Below are 22,125 nucleotides of genomic sequence, written 5' to 3'. Positions count from 1 at the left end.
TTCATTTTCTAATTAACCGTGCATTTAATCACAAAACGTAATTTAGGTTTTCCATTTATTTCATTGTACCCCTAACATCCCTTCAATCTGCAGGATTATTTCATTTCCATCCTGTAGTTTTCGATACTATAGTCGGATAATGTAATATTGGCTGTGTAAATATTGTAAAAGTTATGATTAAAAACACTGTTTGTAAATCTATGGTCTGAAGGTCCTATTGGTGGCGTACTGGTAGCCGCCCTTCAAGATTAAATCCTTCCCTCTCGACTTCTCATCAAATCCATGCTCTCTGTGACATGCAAGACGAATAGTAGTGTATGTGTTCTGCATGACTACATTGCTTGACATGCACGTATTCATAAGGTTCTCCATAAATATCGTATAGGCCTATAGCGATAATAATGTAAATAGGCACAGAGAAGATTCAAATGGTTCAAAACGGTCGTCATTCCAAATTAAAAATACTACCTATGGCCATATATTTATTTATTTATTTATTTATTTACTAGCCGTACCCGTGCGCTCCGCTGCACCCGTTAGAAATAAATATAAAGTAATTACATAATTAAAATAGGACATTTGATCCAGGGAACATTCGTGTTTGATAGAAGGATAAATCGTTTAATATGTTACTTAATTTAAACTGCATCCAAATAATTAAAATGCGATCATTTTGGTCCAGAGGCACTCATTTGGTGCAATGACAATTCCTTTAAAATGTTTCTTAATTTTTATTACATGCAACCATAGTTTAATGAAGACTGACATCATTTAGACTTAATGTGTATATTTTATTTTACTTGTTATAGGTTTCCATTGAATTATGGTAATAACTTAATTTTAACCCTTGTTTTCTACGTATTCAGTAAATGGCGATTGGGCCACAATGGGTCTGAACCCTTCAAATAACTTAAATTATATTATATTATATTATATTATATTATATTATATTATATTATATTATATTATATTATATTATATTATTTTATATTATATTATATTATATTATATTATATATCAGAAGATACTGTAATAACATTATAGCATTATGTCCATCTAGAGAAACTACACTTTCCAATGGTGAAATAATAATTAATTACACAAATAGGTTAATTTAGCTTCCGATATTACTTCATACAAACACAGAAACATTATCTGTAGGCTATATTTCATAGCTTTCGGTTGTTGCTGTCCAAGGCCCCTTATAGACGATGTCATTTGGTTTTTAATTCATTATACGGCCTTAGATGGCAGTTATTTTAATTTTAAAGCTCATTTATCTCATTAAATATCAGTCCTATTAAACTTTTTCAAGTAATAAAACTTATCGAAAATTATTTTTAAAGAAACGTTTGTCATGTAACATTTTTCACAAAAATCAATAATAAGCGAGATATTTCGATTTATTTAATTCAGGCCCTCTTATAACCCCCCATTTTAAATAATGTATTTTGAATACCATATAGCCTAAATTTAATTTACAACGAACTTAATTTATATTCCAATTTTCATCGAAATCCGTTTAGCCATTACCGCGTGAAAAGGTAACAAACATACAGACAGACATACAAACAAAAATTCAAAAAAGCGATTTTCGGTTTCAGAGTGGTTAATATATGTTACAACCAATTATTTTTGGAAAATCGAAAATTACCAGAAAAATTTCGGCTACAGATCTATTATTAGTATAGATTTATTTATTTATTTATTTATTTATTTATTTATAGCGAACAAAATAAAGTTAACTATATTATTATTATTTGTCTTTTATGCCGAGTAGAGTTAATTGATAAATATAGGTATGGCCTGACATGGCCATGTGATAAAATATCCCTGACCGCAATTTTCCAACTTTTCGTCTGGGCCGCACCTGGACAGTCCCCTTTTTTGCCTATCAAAGAATTTGTAAACAAAACAAAAGGAACTTATCTTAGCATAACAAGCATATTTTTAAAATTATTATTATTACCATTATAATAATAATAATAATAATAATAATAATAATAATAATTATTATTATTATTATTATTATTATTATTATTATTATTATTATTATTATTATTATTAGGGCTAGGATTTTGATGAAATTGTATTTTTTTCTAGTAAGCCAGAAACATATGAAGAGTCCACTGCAAGAATGATGGATGTCACTTTCTTGTCGAAAATGAACCATGACTGTCAATGCATAGCTTAAGACATATAGAATGTACATACAGAGTTATATGGCATTAACACTGACAGTCATTGTCCAGTAATGATCGGAAAATCACAGTTAAGCTTTGAGCGCTAAGCAATTCAAATTTTCAATTGCTTCTTCTGCAAAATGTATTCCAAATAACATCCATCATTCTTGCAATGGACTCTTCATATGCTATGTGATAAACTGAGTGTTTTGGGACATATTTGTTAAGGCATATTTTGCATTGTTTGCCTGTTTCAATTAATAAGAGCATCTTTTGTTTTATTCGGTCATTTTTTTTAGGCATTATCATTTAATTTTGGCCATAAATCATCATTATTAATGTAAAATATTATTTATTTCCTTTGTTATTGATATTTTCTTTACATATTTTGTCCATTAATACTCTTATTTTGTATAATATTTTAATCATTTTTCTCCACAAATATTGCCATTTTAACGTAGTATACCCCCACGTAATGGATTAGTCCAACTACCCCTACAATATAGATTACTCTATACCTGCTAGTTTCCGGATAAGAGTGACCTTGTGGTGGACTATATGGAAACTAAAAGTATATTAAATTCATGGCGCTACAGCCCATGAAGGGCAAGACCGACCAGCTGACTGCTGACCTCACGTTCACATGCCGAAGCAGAGGTGAACGATCATACATGGAAACTACATGAGGTAAAATAATTAAAGTTTACTACTTAGAAAAAATATGTAAAATTTAATTTAATTACTAGTCTAAATATTAAGTAGTACAAAACCTCTTTTCCTACTAAGCCAATTACGTAAGATCAAGTGAGTTAGTGGGTTATTTTACGAAGCTGTATCAACATCTAGGTTATTTAGCGTCTGAATGATATGAAGGTGATAATGCCGGTGAAATGAGTCCGGGGTCCAGCACCGAAAGTTACCCAGCATTTGCTCGTACTGGGTTGAGGGAAAACCCTGGAAAAAACCTCAACCAGGTAACTTGCCCCGACCGGGATTCGAACCCGGGCCACCTGGTTTCGCAGCCAGACGCGCTGACCGTTACTCCACAGGTGTGGACTGTAAGATCAATATTTTAGGTCATTTTTAAGAGCATTTTCGAAAGATTTTTAGGTCATAAATGCATTGTTTTTATGACATTTTTTCATGATTTATAGGTCATCAAAATCCTAGCCCTAATTATTATTATTATTATTATTATTATTATTATTATTATTATTATTATTATTATTATTATTATTATTATAGATATTCAATAGTCAAAACATATATTATAGTCGAATACTTTTATTTTGGATAAGCAGTATCTTGTGAACACATCTTAAGATTAAAATCATGAGCACAGACGTGAAGCCGGATATCTAATACTTCAAAGAGGAGTTTAACAGAGAAGAACAACAGGTATATAATTAATACACGAATTTGTACTTCACTGCCTCGTCTAATTGTTATAATGAGTCCACGAATACTGTAACAAGATATCGATGCATGTAACGGGACAAAATTATAGATCGTGTTGTAACGTAGCTCCACTTATAATTACGGTTCACTTACTATCTTTCACGTAATTAACAGAATTCCATTTAACATGTAACCCAAGAGAAGGAAGCTAAGTCAACCCGTAATTTTAAATTGATCAGAGATTCTATGTCCCCTCATAAGTAAATGTCAATGGGATTATAAAATGCACGAGGCATTCTCATTAATTCTGGAGCGAAATAGACTTTGAGATATAATGAACAAGAACTTCCGAGAATATGAGTTACGACATGCAACTTTATTTCATATGAGCTCGGGAAAGGTTGGTGAAGTATAGGATGTCTAGAAATATTGTATATCAGTAGCTAGGGAAGTACAAAATCGGTCAGTGCAACTGTATTAAGCAACGATTAACGTATAAGAAATTAGCAGCTTGTCATGTTGTAGCCCAAAATAGAAATGAACAGTTATAGAATGTAATTTATGCTCGACCATGCCGAAATGTACTAATTATACATCTGGTAGCAGTCCTTTAATGCATGTCATTAAAGTACACCTACTCATTAAAGTACAGGTCTTCAGCCAATGATAACTCAGCTTACATGTGTTCAGCCAATGACAAGTCAGCTTTGTACCGTTATAAAACCGCAAGTATCGATTATTCTCGGATATGCAATCGATAGACAATTAGCGAAAAGTCACGGAGGCTGGAAATCCAATACTGTCGCAGAAGGTTATGTTCTGTTACTATAATAATTAGCGTTAATTGTAAATAATATTCAAATAAATTCAATTTGTCATCTTGTTTTTCAATGTCGAATTCAATAATCAAGGTTACAATATTATAATATTATCAAGTTTAACGGGACTACGTCAAGGTCAATGACATTATTGTTCCTCGGAAAAAATCAATACTTTCGCGTCTGCGCACATCTCACAATTCACGACCTAGAACAAGGTCACTTCCGATCTTATCAGTTATAAATAAAATGTATACATCTGAATACCGGTAATTTCAAGTTAGAAATATGGTCGAGCATAAAAAGTCGTATGAAACTCGCCTATAAAGGTAATTAAGAAGCTCGTATGAAAATTATGAAACGAGCGCAAGCGAGTTTCATAAATATCCATACTCGATTCTTAATTACTATCATCATAGGCTCGTTGCATAATGTACCATTCATTGACATGGTATGCAACGATGTATAATTATCGAACTGAGGAACAGTGTAGTTACACAGAAGTGATTACTGTACATTAAATGTTGGAGTTGCAAAAGTTAACGGATATTTAACTACATAAAAACATGGAACACAAAGTTGTGATATTTTATTATCTACAATAATATCACTAGAGGTTTGATTTATCTGGAGTGGAATTTAATTGATTATTACACGATTGGAAGAAAGAAGATAGAGATTACAAGAAATAAAGTACGCTAATACAATAATATTAATTGACTTACTCAAATACTACAATGTATTACTGTGCCATCTCATCATTACAAATTCTCCGCTAGATGGCAGTAGTGTGTTATGATCAGCTTTTCTGTTGTTATCAGTTGTGCCAACTATACAATCTTCATAGAAATCTATGGGCGATTACTAATCAAGAAGGTTCTAAGATTCAGTTTCTTTTTATCAAAACAGTTCCCTTCTATTTCGATTATCAATACATAGTAAACAATCTCTGATACGTGACTATCCACAATCTCATGCAGCAGAAGCAATAACATACCTAAATAGTATAAATGGGATAAATGATAGAAAAGTTTTAGTTAAGGAAGATGAAATAAATATAAATCATTTTAAAAGGTACAATTATTAAAAATACAATATTGGCAAACAAAGAAACAAATTCCAGGGAGGTGATAAAAACAATGCTAGGGAGGTGATAAAAATAGTAGGATAAACAGCCATGATTGGTTGAAACATGTCGTTCCGTACCGTTTTATTGGTCAAAAGTAGTATGACGTAGTAAAAGCGTAGTAGTCAACTTAAAATTAATACCGTTGCATAACAGGATATTACAAACGGATATCGTAGTGAAAAATATATGTATATAAAAAATAAATTAACACTAATTATGCAAATGCATATGATATCAGAGTGCTGTAATTATAAATCATTTCAGAAGTAACACTGATATATGGCAATGCAGTTTAAAGCAGTGGTTGGTAAAGATTACCTCATATAAAATACAGCCCTCAATACATAGTGAATGGGAGGTATAATGTATGTATTTATTCACACTGCAATGGGTATATACCCGGTGGCAGTGGTAACTAATTACACTCAATAATGACAATAATAAACTTATTAATTAAAAATACAATTAATAATACTAATAATTAATACTAATAATAATAACAACAACAACAACAACAACAACAACAGGGAATATACTAAATTAAATGAAACGATCACTTAAAATAACATTTGAAATATTCTAATTTGTATCTTAAAACTAAGATCGAACTAAAATCCACGAGTATATGTTCATATCTGCACAAGTACCTTTCAACATTACACTCATTTCGCTGTCAACTCACTCACTGCACTGGAACTACGACACATTTCACTGATTCTGTCCTGATTTCACTAACACTTCAAAAACATTTCACTGTTTAAATTCTTTGCACTGCCACTATAAACTATAAAGCTTCACTGACAGGAACACGTTTCACTTACACAGCACACTTCTTCATTGATACAACACACTTCACTGACAACATAATTCTTCACTGATACAACACTTCAATAACAACATATCATTTACACCCTTTAACTACTGTGTATAATTACCGTCTATTAGTAAGCTCCTTAAGCCTATTTTTAAATGCATTTTTGGTTGTTGGTAAAGCCTTTAGTAAGTCTGCAGGTAAAGCATTCCAGTCCCTGATAGTACGATTGAGAAAAGAAAACTTTCCAGTGTCCGTCCTCTGCCTTATTTCCCTCAATTTATAAGAGGAGAATGCGTGGTACACTTTCACTATTGCAAGTCTTCATTGTGCAGAGACGTACAGTGAACATATCTAACTTTGAATTAACAAGTGATGGCTAAGGGGAGGGAGGTCATGTTTACCCCTCCACCCTGCTTGTGTATTAAGGGGTTGACTCACGAGTCAAGGGCACATGTATCAATTTGACATAAGGAACCCAGGTGCGGAAATGACCGAGTCGAAAGTTACAAGCAAAAATAGTTGTGTGGAAATGAAATAATTTTATTCTTCTGTACACCTTTTTATGTGTATTTATCTGTACATCTTGCACAAACTGCATTCATCTGAAGTTGTTTACGTTGTCTACTTACAGTATTCCATTCAGTGCGCTGTCTGAGGGGCGGGGACAGGAAACTACACTAAAGCAATGCAGATGGCGTAATGTGTAACGGACATGGTCGGTCCTGATATGCACATCTGTAGATAGCAGTGTATGTGTACAAGTTGCAGTGTCCAGTCGACCAGTCCTAGTGAAATAGAGGAGTACACGAGAGCGGAATATGCAGACCTGAGTTTCGAATACGGATGAGCCAATGGGAATAGTAGACAAGCTCGCAGATTGTATCGGGACAAGTACCCACGTAGGAGACATCCCGCTCATACCATCTTTCCACGACTATTCCAAAGGTTAAGCGAAGGAGGGCACGTGGTACGAAATTACAATTCCATTTCCACAGAACTATTTTTTCTTATAACTTTCGACTCAGTCTTTTCCGAGACCAGGGTTCCTTATCTCAAATTGATATATGTGCCCTTCCCCATCATCTCTGAAAGTTTGTAACATCAGTCCGGAAACACTGTATAATTACTCTTAAAATTTGAAGTATTTTATGTCCTGAAAATTGTTCATCAATATTGAGGTATTGTCTAATCACTGTACCCAAACCTATCACGAAATTAAACCAGGATGTGTAGAAATTAAATTTTGAATTTTATTAAATTTACACTAGCTAAAGGTGCACATACCCCATTAAAACCAAAAGAGAATATCTAAGCTCGCAGATTGTATCGGTACAAGAACCCACGTAGGACACATCCGGCTCATACCATCTTTCCACGACTATTCCAAAGGTTAAGGGAAGGAGGGCACATGGTGCGAAATTACAATTCCATTTCCACACAACTATTTTTGCTTATAACGTTCGACTCAGTCTTCTCCGAGACCAGGGTTCCTTATCTCAAATTGATACATTTGCCCTTCCCCATCATCCCTGAAACTTTGTAAAATCAGTCCGGACACACTCTGTATAATTACACTTAAAAGTAGAAGTATTTTGGGTCCTGAGAATTGTTTATCAATATTGATGTACAGGGGCATCATTTTATTTTTACTAACATTTTTAATATTAACCTGTCTATACCTTTAGAGAACCGGAAACACCGCTTGCTCCCCCCTCCAAGACTGGAGTTCGATGATACTGACGTAAAACACAAATCACTCTACTAGGTATAGGATGGAAGAAAAGTAGTTCATCCATTTACGTAAACTAGGAAATATCGCGATTTTGATTTTAATAATTTTCATTAGGTTTTTCTTTAATCAAAGTACAGTACTGTATTAAGAATAAGTGTTTTTACTCACGAAGTGAGTTATCCATGCGAACGTATTCATTATGCAGTGTATATTAAACTGTCTACAGCACATTAGCGTACAATATAGAGAAAGAAGTTAAATTGAAAAATAATCATAATATGAATATTTAAACACAATTTTGAAAATGGTGGCCGTTCATTTCTATACAGGCTTCAGTTCTTTTGTACATATTATCGCACTATAGACTATTGTATCTAATTCCAATTGCCAGTTTCGTCCTTCGTACCAGTAACTCATGTTGAAATAATTCTGTACCTACTCTACGTACTGTGAATTCAATCTTCACTTCTGCCCGACCCGAAAATATAAAATTACTCAGACATGCTATCTACTGTCCGTCCAAGTGGTTATGCCGCAGGATTGTAGAAAGGGAGGAAATCACGTGACAGTTAATTACTTAACGAGGCCCTTTTATTTAAGTTAAATTAAACAGCTGTATAATATTACGTAAACGTCCAATTCCTAAGAGAAATTAATGTTTTCAGAAAAGAGCTAAGACATCCCAGCTTTTACAGAGGGACGAGCAGACGCAGGTGGGGGAAATCGGGATGCGATGTAGGCAAACGGACAGTACCTGTGCGAAAATATGATTCAATATTGAAAGCTCTTTCGTCACTGGAAAACGCGAACATATTTCTGGAACGTACTATACTCAGTAACTCAGTACTGCTTACTATCTGCGGTCTTGGTTCTGTGTGAAGTTGGAACTTCCTTAGTAGAAGGGGTGGGAGTGAAGTACATTCAAAAACTCAGGAACAATAAAACTTGAAGAAAAAATAAAATGTTGTCCCTGTACTATCTAATCACTGTTCCAAAATCTATCACGAAATGAATCTAGGATGTGAAGAAATTATATTTTGAATTTTATTAAATTTATACTAGCTAAAAGTGCACATACCTCATTAAAACCAAAAGGGAATACCTAAGTAATTACTTTTACATTGCTTATATTCACTCTGAAAGATCATAGCGTCAACATTCTTTCATATGACGTCTATTCTAAAAATTTCTTTGGTATTTTTCTCCCGGTTTTCTTTTAACATACGCCTGCAAATTAAGTTGTTTTTGTTTAATGTAAGTTCTTATCGGGTTTCGCACCTTCATTTAATACAGATTTATACTTCGTACGTTAAAATATTACGAAAATGTTATATTTCTGCATCAAGCTATGTAATAAACGGGATATAGGTTACAGATTTCTGAACAGAGCAAAACAAAATGTTTCTGAAATTTATGTTGTATATTACCTGCAGCTTTTCTACATGTTAAATTCACTGACGTGGAGTAATTAAAACGAGACCTTGCTAACCTGATCACGATATTAAACAGCGTCTTTACTTTCTTGACTCACGTCTTTAGAACTTATAAAGTATGAGAGCTAAAATGCGTTGGCTTGTAGGTTATGTGCATAACTGAATCTGTTCATCATTCTGTAATGGGAAAGTTAATACATAATTTACGAGTCTCTGGAACAAGAGCGAAGGGCGTGCATTATATCGTGGGACGCATGCAGGCTTGTTATGTATGCTGACTTGAGAGCAAGGAATGAAACCCGACTGTATACGGACTGGCTTCTAAGCATGAAAAAGGGGAAAATCGTGGTTCAAACCCGCTTCAATCTTCCGGAGAAGCAATACTGTAAAGCACACAACGTATAGTATATAAACGTGGAACTTGGTTTATAATATTATTTATAAACTACCATCAAAAGCTAAGAGTAATATGAATTGATGAGAAATTTTTATGGTCGTACTCTCGTTCAATCGAAACCTTTGAGCTTCCTTTTGTTATTTTAAAAATCAACAGTTTTCCTACTGCATTAAACAAAGCCGTTCACAGGATAATTTATTTTAGATCTAGAATATGAAGTCTGTTGTAATACAAGGTGTATTAGAATTATATGTGCAGCTATCCAAAGAAAGATTGTGTCGCTGGAATATTCAATGAAGACACTGCCCAGGTTCGGAGACCGGAGTACAGATATTATACTGTACATGATAATGTATATTTTTAAGTTATTTAAATTAACTCCTTTTGGTTGTTGTTCGAACTCTTTCTGAAACTCACCTGAAAAGCTGCAAGGAAAATGTTAATGTGTTGTAAATACAGGGACATCATTTTATTTTTACTTCAATTTTTATTGTACCTGAGTTTTTGAATGTACTTCACTCCCACCCCTTCTACTAAGGAAGTTCCAACTCCACACAGAACCAAGACCGCAGATAGTAAGCAATACTGAGTTACTGAGTATAGTACGTTCCAGAAATATGTTCGCGTTTTTCAGTGACGAAAGAGCTTTCAATATTGAATCATATTTTCGCACAGGTACTGCCGTTTGCCTACGTCGCATCCCGATTTCCCCCACCTGCTTCTGCTCGCCCCTCTGTAATAGCTGGGCTGTCTTAGCTCTTTTCTGAAAACATTAATTTCTCTTAGGAATTGGACGTTTACGTAATATTATACAGCTGTTTAATTTAACTTAAATAAAAGGGCCTCGTTAAGTAATTAACTGTCACGTGATTTCCTCCCTTTCTACAATCCTGCGGCATAACCACTTGGACGGACAGTAGATAGCATGTCTGAGTAATTTTATATTTTCGGGTCGGGCAGAAGTGAAGATTGAATTTACAGTACGTAGAGTAGGTACAGAATTATTTCAACATGAGTCACTAGTACGAAGGACGAAACTGGCAATTGGAATTTAGATGCAATAGTCTATAGTGCGATAATATGCACAAAAGAACTGAAGCCTGTATAGAAATGAACGGTCACCATTTTCAAAATTGTGTTTAAATATTCATATTATGATTATTTTTCAATTTAACTTCTTTCTCTATATTGTACGCTAATATGCTGTATACAGTATAATATACACTGCATAATGAATACGTTCGCATGGATAACTCACTTCGTGAGTAAAAAACACTTATTCTTAATACAGTACTGTACTTTGATTAAAGAAAAACCTAATGAAAATTATCAAACTCAAAATCGCGATATTTCCTAGTTTACGTAAATGGATGAACTACTTTTCTTCCTTCCTATACCTAGTAGAGTGATTTGTGTTTTACGCCAGTATCATCGAACTCCAGTCTTGGAGGGGAGAGCAAGCGGTGTTTCCGGTTCTCTAAAGGTATAGACAGGTTAATATTAAACATGTTAGTAAAACTAAAATGATATACAGCGTGTTTCCGAATTGGTGTTAGAAACTTTCAGAGATGATGGCGAAGGGCACATGTATCAATTTGAGACAAGGAACCCTGGTCCGGAAATGACCAAGTCGAAAGTTACAAGAAAAAATAGTTGTGTGGAAATGCTATTGTAATATCATCTTATTTGTAATTTGGCACCACATGCCCTCCTTCCCTTAACTTTTGGAACAGTCGTGGAAATATGGTATGTGCCGAATGTCTCCTATGTGAGTACTTCTTGTCCCGATACAATCTGTGAGCTTGTCTACTGTTCCCATTGGCTCATCTGTACTCGAAAATCAGGTATGGTTATTCCGCTCTCGTGTACTCCTCCATTTCACTAGGACTGATCGACTGGGCACTGCAACTTGTACAGTCGATCAGTCCTAGTGAAATGGAGGAGTACAGGAGAGCGGAATAAGCAGACATGATTTTCGAATACGGATGAGCCAATGGGAACAGTAGATAAGCTCACAGATTGTATCGTGCGAAGTACCAACGTAGGAGACATCCGGCCCATACCATCTTTCCACGACTGTTCCAAAAGTTAAGGGAAGGAGGGCACGTGGTGCCAAATTACAATTCCATTTCCACACACAATTTTTGCTTATAACTTCCGATTCAGTCATTTCCGGACCATGGTGCCTTATCTCAAATTGATATATGTACCCTTCGCCATCATCCCTGAAAGTTTATAACACCAATTCGAAAACACCTGGTATAATAAAAAATTTAAATTATGGTTTATTTAACGACGCTGCAACTGTAGAGGTTATATCAGCATCGCTGGTGAGCCGGAATTTTGCTCCGTAGGAATTCTCTTACATGCCAGTAAATCTACTTACATGAGCCTGTCGCATTTAAACACACTTAAATGCCATCGACCTGGGCCGGAATCGAACCCGCAACCTCGAGCAGAGAAGGCCAGCATTATACCGACTACGCACCTATGGCGGCAATATTTATAATTAAGGTGCGGATTTTTATGTGCTAAAAATTTAAATATATTTATTTTTTATGTACTAAAAAGTACGAAAATATTTGCTAAAATAAAAAAATATTTTTTTAAATATGACAAAAATGCCTTACTTAGCTTGGAAAAAAAAGTTATTAGGTACTCACCAACCACACTTGAGTGCTATTTGTTGGCCAAGAATTGCAGTGAACAACAAAGGTCATCTCCAAATTCTCCATCACAAATGCATGCCGATTATCTCTGAACAACGACTTATACTGTGAAAACGATCTTTCCACATCACAGGACGACAGATGTGCATATTTAAAGAGAGGAATGTCACAAACACAAACACCGTCAATTTCACCTACAGGCACACCCTCCAATACTTGAGCAACTTTACACTATTTTTTATATCCGCTGTTTTTCCCAAACACATTCTGGAATCTGTCCCTTACTACTTGTACTTCTGAACCTGGTAGAGAGTCTAGTTTAATTTCAAATGCATATTGGTTCCGTTAGTCTAGTTTAATTTTCACGGCACAGAACTTTCTGTTTCAGACAACAGGTTTTTGGATGTTTCGAGTTTTTTATGGTGTCACACAAAAAGCTTAGATTTGCTAATAGGAAAGCCAAATCGATTTTTAAACAACCATCTTTCAGTATATCTTGAAGGATATCGATTGACGAAGCTCGATAACAGGGATCACAAAAAGATAAATTGCCTTACATGCAGTGGCGGCTGATTGACTGAGGCAAGTGAGGCCGGGCCTCAGTCACTTGGCTTAACTGAAATCAAATTGTTTTGTTTTTTTATAATGTATTAGTTACTTGAATGAAGCATATATCGCTGTAGAATCATTTGAAAACTTTGATGTATATAGGCCTGTTTTGCAGTAAAATTTGTTCCTGAAGCCGGGATCGCTAGTACCGGGTCTGGCTTGTGATGTATATAGACCTGTTTTGCAGTAAAGTTTGTTCCTGAGGCCAGAATCGTTCGTGCCGGGTCTAGCTTCTTAATGCATTTCATGTTCTTTCGCGGGCTTTGAGTTTACGCTTAAAACGTTGTAGCTGAGGCACAATTCGTCTGGCCTGGTCAGGTTTCACTAGTCCCATCCATGGGTAGAGTGGGGTGGGAATAGCAGTGGTGACTTGTCTTCCTAACTAGGCCATAAATAACAAAATTCCAGCTCTTTGGCAGGCAGAAACCCACTCGATTCTCTCCCCTTATGTCTCAGTTTATGACATAAGCGAGGGTGTTCTACTATTGTACTTGGTAGTACAGTAGTGAATCTGGGCCAATGTTGTTATGTATTTTGGGAACATATAAACAGAAAAAAATGAGAGAAATAATGCTGGTGCAGTTAATTCATTGTTAGAGTGTCCTTTTTCGAGAAGAAATAATACTAAAAGAAAGGAAGTTTTAAATAAAGAGAGAGACTACCGAGATACCTACGACATCGCTGATAATTTTTCTGCCACATAATCTTAAAACGCGAGTTTCTATTGCATCCTGGTATGGGCAACATAAATGGTTATGTGGTAATGTGATGCAAAATAAACTTCTCTTGGCCTTGTTTGTTCCTGTCAAAGGAAAAAAAAATAAAAAGAAAAGAAAGAAAGGGGAATTTCAACACATAATATGGGATGCTTCATCACACTGAAACACTCACTGAAACTCAGAGCATAACAGCTTATTTGGTGAGTGAAATTATTATTTTTCACTGATAGTAATAAGAATAGACTAATAATAGTAATAATAATAACAATAATAATAATAATAATACAGTAATAATGATATTAATAATATAATAACAATAATAATTAATATCATAAACAAACATTTCCTATCCGAGGCACTTAAACTAGTTGCATCTGGCCGCACCGAGGATTTTGATCACCGGCCTCTACTGCTTAATTGATAGACATGAGCGAGAGGCGAGAGATTTGTTTAAATTAAATAATGTTCATACCCGAGTTCTTATCTGTTGTGTTTCACAAACAAAGCGTGGAATGAAATCATCTTCAGCAACAATAAACATTCCTAATTATGTGTTACAAGATATCTCCTCCTTGTCCATGTTAATTTATTCTCTAATAATAATACTGATATGCTGCCTAGCAGTTCCCAGAACTTGAGGCGATACTATTAGAAAAATGGATCACGGATACACCACACAGAGCTTAGAAACATGAAGCAACCAAGAATTCTTAAAAAGATAACCTACTTCTGAGTGACATAATTGATTTAGTTTTAAAATGTTTAAAAGTTCTTGTAAAAAATTATTTAAATAAAAAAAAACTCCAAGATTTATGTGTTTATAATAGATTTCCTGAAAATATGTATTTACATAATTTTTTTGTGAAAATATGTGTTTTTATGTGAAATAAAATTCGGGTTTTAAACTTGAAACTTTGTGTTCGGAATTTTTAGCTTTGTCAATTGTGTTTTATCACACGCAAAAATAATATTTAATTACATAGGAATCCGCTCCTTATTTATAATATATAATACATATACATAAAATAAGTTTATTCTTATTAAATGTGAATCTTAATGTTTTTTATAAGTTGCGAAACTTTAAAGGTAGCAAAGAGATAGGTAGGTAGCTAAATGAAAGATAGTCTTTAATTTGTATTTTGTTTCTAACAAGGGAATCAACTAAGCAGAGATGATTTTTGTTTTCCCTTATTTTTTTTTTACTATCTTACCAACCGTAAATGAAATATAGAATAAATTACAATTATCGCTGTATTTTTAATAATAAAGTTTATACTTTCACGACCTAGGCGCATATCAAACACGGGAAAACCAAGCTACTAAGTTATTTCTTGACCTTGTACGTACAGAAATATCACTATCACTCATAATATTCGATCGGTGGTAATATTCTTCATCATACATAAATATTTCATCCCCAAATGGAAACCACTTGTTCATTAATATTGCAATACAATGCCTGATGACCTGCCTGTGTTGTGCACTGATCATATTCCCCTCTAGAGTATGAATTTTATCTAGGCTGGTTACCTAAATAGCTTTTCAGGTCATATTTAATAAAAATATTTGGCATGCTGCACTATTATACTACTTCGAAGCATCTCCTGGACATCTTGGGAAGTTTATTTACCATTATACCGCTATTTCATCACGGAATAGAAACTTACTTGAACAGAAACATAGTTACAGTGTTTTATTTTTTTACTTAATTTTGCTTTCCAAATATTTTAATTGTCAAAATGTCATCAATGTTATCTAACAACGATCTGTTTAGTTTATGTTCTCATCTTATTACCCTGTTGTATAGCTCAGTTTTAGTATCATTTATTCCATTGAAGTCGCTTCTTTCACATGTCGAATAATTTTCTTTATTTGCTTTTAATCACAAATCATATTTATTATGATACTAGCCGTACCCGTGCGCTCCGCTGCACCCGTTAGAATTAAATATAAAGTAATTACATAATTAAAATAGGACATTTGATCCTGGGAACATTCGTGTTTGATACAAGGATAAATCGTTTATCATGTTACTTAATTTAAATTGTATGTGCATAATTAAAATGCGATTATTTTGATCCAGAGACCACTCATTTGGTCATAAAAATTATTTTAGGAAATACAGGAAACGAATGTACAGAATAGCCTATCAAGTTTTCTGTGTATAAGATGCTATTTTAATCAAATCTGTCCTCGATTCACTCAGAAGTTATTGTAATAACATTATAGCATTATGTCCATCTAGAGAAACTACACTTTCCAATGGTGAATTATTAATTATACAAATCGGTTAATTTAGCTTCTGATATTACTTCATACAAACACAGAAACATTACCTGTAGGCTATCTTTCATAGCTTTCAATTGTTGCTGTCCAAGGCTCCTTATAGACGAAGTCATTTGTTTTATAATTCATTACACGGCCTTAGATGGCAGTTATTTTAATTTTAAAACTCATGTATCTCATTAAATATCAGTCCTATCAAAATTTTTCAAGGAATGAAACGTATCGAAAATTATTTTTAAAGAAACTTTTGTCATGTAACATGTTTCACAAAAATCAATAATAAGCGAGATATTTCGATTTATTTCATTCAGGCCCCCTTATAACCCCCCTTTTAAATAATGTATTTTGAATGCCATATAGCCTAAAATCTAAGTTACAACGATCTTAATTTATATTCCAATTTTCATCGAAATCCGTTCAGCCATTATCGCGTGAAACGGTAACAAACATACAGACAGACAGACAGACAGACAGACATACAAACAAAAATTAAAAAAAAGCGATTTTCGGTTTCAGGGTAATTAATTATATATGTTAGGACCAATTATTTTTGGAAAATAGAAAATTACCAGAAAAATTTCGGTTACAGATTTATTATTAGTACAGGTTTGAACATCTGTTTGAGCTAGAAACTTGAAAACTTCTGCTTTTGTGTTATTTTAATTGAATAACATTCCAGGAAATTTTGTCGGTTTATTTTTTGACACTCTGAATTCAATGAGGAATTTTCATAAAGTGCAAACGTAACACTTTTCATTCCATTAATTATGTTAAACACAAATGACAAAACAATTACAAAATTTAAATCGGTACAAAAAAATAAGGTCACGAAGTCGACACTTAGGGCCGTATTCATAGACATTTTTAGCGCGGGCTTTCGGTGGATGATCAGCGTTTTTCGTATTCATAAACCAGTGTTAGCGGTAGGATATGATTTGAATTCTGTACTAGTAACCAGTGGATAGCCGGGGCTAGCTTAGTACGCTCGTAGCGCGTGCTGCGAAATGTCTATGAATAGCACCCATGGTTTCTAAATACAGGGTTTATTCGGTTCATACAAATTCGTTACTGTCTTAAGTTAGGAATGTAATTGCCACTTACAGAATTCGAACTATTGTTCCAAGGTCATAGGTACTTAAATTAATAGTTGAATGTGCAGTCAAATAAAACGAACATTCATATCCTGGGCTGCAGACGAAAAGCATTGTTCATAATCTTAAAAGTTTAAAATAGTAGTATTTAGTAGTATTTATTTAACCTGGTAGAGATATGGCCGTCGGCCTTCTTTGCCCCTCTACCAGGAGATTACAACTATAATATGAAGAATAAAATTACAATTAATATTAAATTTACAATTACAATTACAATAAAAATTAAAGTACAATATTACCTGATTAATGAAAGCTAGACATTTTATCATGGAAGTTAAGAACAAAGAATATTTTTGTGCGAGATCGTGCATATTTGCTTCTTTTCCGCACAGAACCAATACGCGGTAAGTGTGAAATACCACATTCAGTATTCGCAACGTAACACTCATAACAATTTCCCTCTTCTTACCGCTTAAGCGCGACATTCATTTTACTGCTTTAGGCTTTTAACATATTATTTTTAGAGACGTTTCACACAGTAATAATTATAAATTTGAAACTTACCACTGCAATTTCACCTAAATTGCAATGTTAATTATTGTTTTTAAATATTTGCAAAAATTAAGTAAAGTCTACTACTCCACGAAACTTATTGCATTCCTGATACAAGTAACATTAAGGAAGCCGTGAAAAAATCAACAAGATTCCAGATGCGGATGTTATTACTGCAATATGTTATAAATAAATAATATTCTTAAAATATTAAAATGAAAAATAAATCATTACATAACCTTACCGTTTGTTTTAAGTTCGCATTTATAGACTGGGGGGGGGGAGACAGACGTATATCACGGCCTGCTGGAGTATAGTAAACACAGAAAATATTTTATAGCAAGAATGTTGAGGAAAGATATTTTGGTGTTCCGAAGTTGCCGTCATTAAACAGAAACCAAGATGGAGATTTCATTGCAACTAATTAGAAATTCGTCTTTCAGGTATGTAATAAACGATCTTCGCACAAAATAATGTACGATACACGAGCGGTATGATTGTTTTCATGTTCTCGGAAATTAAAAAAGCTCAACTACGTTTCGCTTTTTCAATCTTTTCCTCGACCATGAAAAGTCAACATACCGCTCTTGTAACGCATATTACTATTGTAGTTACTGAATTACAAATTAAACCTAGGACAATAAAATTATATAGTGATGAAATTACCGGATATTACAATATTTTGTGATAGATTAAGAGAACTATTTACAAGAAACCATGTCTGAAGGAGTCTCAATTACTGACCAAGTGCCTAGTAAGTTCGCGTCCCTGATGCTAGCAGGTAACGAATTCCAATGTCTTGGCAGGGCTATTGTGAAAGAGGATGAGTATGAGTAGTTGCGATGGGATGGTATTGTTAGTATTGTTTCATGGCGAGAGCGTGTGTTCAGATTGTGGTGGGAAGAAAGGTAAGTGAAGCGAGATGACAGGTACGAAGGAATAGAACAGTTCAAGATTTCGAAGGGAAGGAGAAGTGAATGTAAATTTCTTTGTGCGAGATCGTCGGTTTTTTCTTGTTTTCCGCACAAAACCAATCCGCGAAAAGTCTAAAATTCCACATTCAGCATTCCCAACCTAACACGCATAACAATTATTTCCCTCTTCTTACAGCTTGTGACATATTGATTTTATTGCTTTAGGCTTTTAACATATTAATTTTAGAGACGTTCAATATAGTAATAATTATAAATTGGAAACTTGCCACTGCAATTTCACCTAAATTGCACTGTTAATTATTGTTTTTAAATACTTGAAAAAATTAAGTAAACTCTAAATCATTACATAACCTTACCGTTTGTTTTAAGTTCGCAAAAAAAAAAAAAAAAAAGATAGACGGCTATCACGGCCTGCTGGAGTATAGTAAACACAGAAAACATTTTAAAGCAACAATGTTGAATATAGATATTTTTGTCTTACAAATTTGCCATCACTGAACAGAAAACAAGATGGAGATTTCATTGCAACTAATTAGAAATTCCTCTTTCAGGTATGTAATAAACGATCTTCGCACAAAATAATGTACGATACACGAGCGGTATGTTTTCTTTCAATTCTCGGAAATTAAAAAAGCTCAACTACGTTTCGCTTTTTCAAACTTTTCCTGGAACATGAAAACTTCAACATACCGCTCTTGTAATGCATATTACTATTTATTATCTAGTTTAAGCCAACCTATTGTTTCCAGGGATGAGGTAATATGACCATATTTACGAACATTGCTTACAAAACGAACATACAAATTATGAGCACGTTGAAGTTTCGTTTTTTTGTCGCTGGAAAGGTCAGTCAGTGAAATGTGAGCATAGTCAAAATTGGGAAATACAAAGGTCTGCACAAAATTAGGTAATGTACTAAACTAAACACTATTTTAATAAAATTTCAAACACGATTTTGTATTAAAAAATTGGTGGTGGTAGAAAAGAAAGAAATTCAGCACTAAGAATGAATAATAAGTAATATAATAAAAAGTAAATATTATGCACTTACTGAACGGGACCCTGATTTCTCTTTTATATAAAGGACAGAATTTCGGGCTATCACTCAATGGGGAAGGAAATACATAACAATTCATTGGCTTCTTCGTATTATTTGCATAAGTTGGTTAGTTCAGACATGTTTGGAAACTTCTGGTCATGTGGTAGGAAATGAAATAAATTAGATAAAACAAAGAGTTAATCTAAAATATTTTCAAGGCTCTTGTACGAGAGAATTCCACTGGGCCAAACTTAGGAAGGAGGTAATTTCCTTAAAGTCACTCAACGAACTAGAGAGAGTTGAAACAAGTAGAAATATCAGCAGTCGCAGTCGTGGCATTTGATTGATTCTAAAAATAAACTTAATATCACGCAAAACAGATGAAGTCTTTATACCGTAAACTAGAGTCACAGTGCAGACAGAATTATTACTAAGAAACTTTGTATTTACTTATTTCTCCCTATTCTCCATGGTCTTGTGTTTAAATCAGCTTTTTGTGAGACTGCAAACAAAACGATAACGTCTTAGTTTATAATACCATATCCTCTTCAGTATTCCTTTTTACAATTGAATCGCATTGAGGGGAAAGGAGCTAAGTCATATTTTGCAACTTATCAGGATAAGGAAAGAACGTAATAAGGGCCAAAATATGTAACTTATCAAAACAATACAAGAAGTGACGTTTCTCTATATTAATTAGTGTTTAATTACTCATAATGTATATACTTTAATATGTTAGGAGAAAATTCGCAAACGATTAGGGAAAATACGGAAATTTTACTTAAAGCAAGTAAAGCGATAGGTTTGGAAGTAAATTCCGAAAAGACAAAGTATATGACTATGTCTCGTGACCAGAATATTGTACGAAATGGAAATATAAAAATTGGAGAATTATCCTTCGAAGAGGTAGAAAAATTCAAATATATTGGAGCAACAGCAACAAATATAAATGACACTCGGGAGGAAATTAAACGCAGAATAAATATAGGAAATGCCTGTTAGTATTCGGTTAAGAAGCTTTTGTCATCTAGTCTGCTGTCGAAAAATCTGAAAGTTAGAATAGTTATATTACCGGTTGTTCTGTGTGGTTGTGAAACATGGACTCTCACTTTGAGAGAGGAGCAGAGATTAAGGTGTTTGAGAATAAGATTCTTAGGAAAATATTTGGGGCTAAGAGGGATGAAGTTATAGGAGAATGGAGAAAGTTACACAACGCAGAACTGCACGCATTGTATTCTTCACCTGACATAATTAGGAACATTAAATCCAGACGTTTGAGATGGGCAGGGCATGTAACACGTATGGCTGAATCCAGAAATGCATATGTAGAATGTTAGTTGGGAAGCCGGAGGGAAAAAGATCTTTTGGGAGGCCGAGACGTAGTTGGGAGGATAATATTAAACTGGATTTGAGGGAGATGGCATATGATGATGGAGAGTGGATTAAACTTGCATGGGAGGGGGTCCGATGGCGGGCTTATGTGAGGGCGGCAATGAACCTTCGTGTTCCTTAAAAGCCATTTGTAAGTACGTAAGTATACACTTTAACGTTGAATATGAATTAGGCCATTATTTCCAATTAGGAAATTTGTGAAATATCTTGACTAATTTATTTTCTTCCCATTATTGTGGTAGAAGAGAAAATAGTATGTAGAAGAATTAACATTTATGATATTACAGTGCTTGTAAGTCGTTGAAGGTTTTACTACCATTAAATTATACACTTTTCAATTGAATATAACTTAATATTTGCATTTGAAATTTTTTTGAACAATCTTGACTAAATTCTTCTCTCCCATAATTATGATAAGAAGGAAAAATAGTACGTAGAAGAAATAATATTTATGAAGTTACAGCTCTAATAAGCCGTTTAAAGTTTAACTACCATTAAATTATACAATTTTCCATGAATATGAATTACTATTTGCAATTAGGAAATTTGTGAAAAATCTTAACTAAGTTGATTTCTCCCCATGACTTTGATGAGAAGATAGAATAAGAAGAAATAATATATATGAAATTAGAGCGCTAAAAAGCCGTTTAACCTTTCACTAACATTACATTATACACTTTTCCTTTTAAAATGAATTACAATATGCATTTGAGAATCTTTGAACAATCTTGACTAAGTTCTTTTCACGTCAAAAATGTCATATTAAGACAAAATAATTATGTTTATGAACTTACTTACTTACAAATGGCTTTTAAGTAACCCGAAGGTTCATTGCCGCCCTCACATAAGCCCGTCATCGGTCCCTATCCTGTGCAAGATTAATCCAGTCTCTATCATCACACCCCACCTCCCTCAAATCCATTTTAATA

This window comes from Periplaneta americana, chromosome 5 (genome assembly GCF_040183065.1).
Source record: "Periplaneta americana isolate PAMFEO1 chromosome 5, P.americana_PAMFEO1_priV1, whole genome shotgun sequence".
NCBI classification, from domain to species: Eukaryota; Metazoa; Arthropoda; class Insecta; order Blattodea; family Blattidae; genus Periplaneta; species Periplaneta americana.
The sequence above is the reverse complement of the archived record's forward strand: the minus strand, read 5'-3'. Positions refer to the sequence as shown.